Here is a 1,474-nt window from a genome sequence, read left to right as displayed (position 1 = left end):
ATTATCTTTAAAGAGGAAGATCTGAGGGCTAGAGAGATTAGCTGCTATACTTTCCTCTCCCTAGACTATCCCTTTGATAAACAATTGTTGTTGCCTACTAAGTGAATTCCTGAGACTAAATTGGGCCATGGGAGATGATGAATCAGATTCTGTCCTCAAGGCTTTCACAGTCTAGCAGGGAAACAGATATGTCAATTCTTTTTTTCTCCAGTTTTGTTGAGATATAATTGACATACTGCTGCTAAGTCACTTCAGTCGTGTCTGACTCTGTGCGACCCCATAGACAGCAGCTCACCAGGCTCCCCCGTCCCTGGGATTCTCCAGGCAAGAACACTGGAGTGGGTTGACATTTCCTTCTCCAATGCATGAAAGTGAAAAGTGAAAGTGAAGTTGCTCAGTCGTGTTCAACTCTTGGCGACCCCATGGACTGCAGCCTTCCCAGGCTCCTCTGTCCATGGGATTTTCCAGGCAAGAGTACTGAAGTGGGGTGCTATTGCCTTCTCTGACATACAACACTGTATAAATTTAAGATATACAATGTGATGATTTGATATATATGGATGTTGCCAAATGTTTACCACAGTAAGGTTAGCTAACAAATCCTTCACCTCACATTAACACCATTTTGTGTTTGTTTGTTTGTTGGTTTGCTTTTTGCTTTTGTTTTATTTTGTTGGCCACTCTACAGCAAGATCTTAGTTCCCCACCCAAGGAGGGAACCCAGGCACCCTGCAGTGGGAGCACAGAGTCCTAACCATTGGACCACCAGGAAATTCCCTTTTTTGTATTGTTATGGTGAGAATGTGAAAGCTCTAGTTTCATAGCAACTTTAAGTATACAAGACAGTATTGTTAACTGTAGTCACCGTACTGTACACTAGATCCTCAGAATTTACTCTTTTTCTAAAATTTTTTTTTAATTTAATTTATTCATTTTAAATTTTTGCCTGCACTGATTTTGTTGTGGCACACGGGCTTTCTCCGGTTGCAGTGAGTGGAGGCTAGTCTCTAGTTGCAGTGCTAGGGCTTCTTATTGCAGTGGCTTCCCTTGTTGAGGAGCACAGGCTCTAGGTGCTTGGGCTTCAGTAATTGTATTCAGGATCTTAGTTGCGCTGAGGCATATGGGATCTTCCTGGATCAGGGATTGAACTGATGTCCTCCACATTGGCAGGCAAATTCTTAACCAATGGACCTGACCAACATCTCCCCAATCCAGTGTATGAAAATACTAGAGAATTAATTATGCCAGAGAGGATGGGGCAGCAGCTAAAACCTCAGAGAGTAGAAACTATACGCACAATCCACCTGCCAATGCAGAGTACACAGACTGATCTCTGGTCTGGGAAGATTCCACATGCCTTGAGCAAGCCGATGCGCCATAACTACTGAGCCCGTGCTCTAGAACCTGAGAGCCACAACTACTGAAGCCTGCACCGCCTAGGGCCCAAGAGCCAAAACTGGTAGAAACACTGTGC

The sequence above is a fragment of the Oryx dammah genome, unplaced genomic scaffold, assembly GCF_014754425.2.
Source record: "Oryx dammah isolate SB20612 unplaced genomic scaffold, SCBI_Odam_1.1 HiC_scaffold_11056, whole genome shotgun sequence".
NCBI classification, from domain to species: Eukaryota; Metazoa; Chordata; class Mammalia; order Artiodactyla; family Bovidae; genus Oryx; species Oryx dammah.
The sequence above is the reverse complement of the archived record's forward strand: the minus strand, read 5'-3'. Positions refer to the sequence as shown.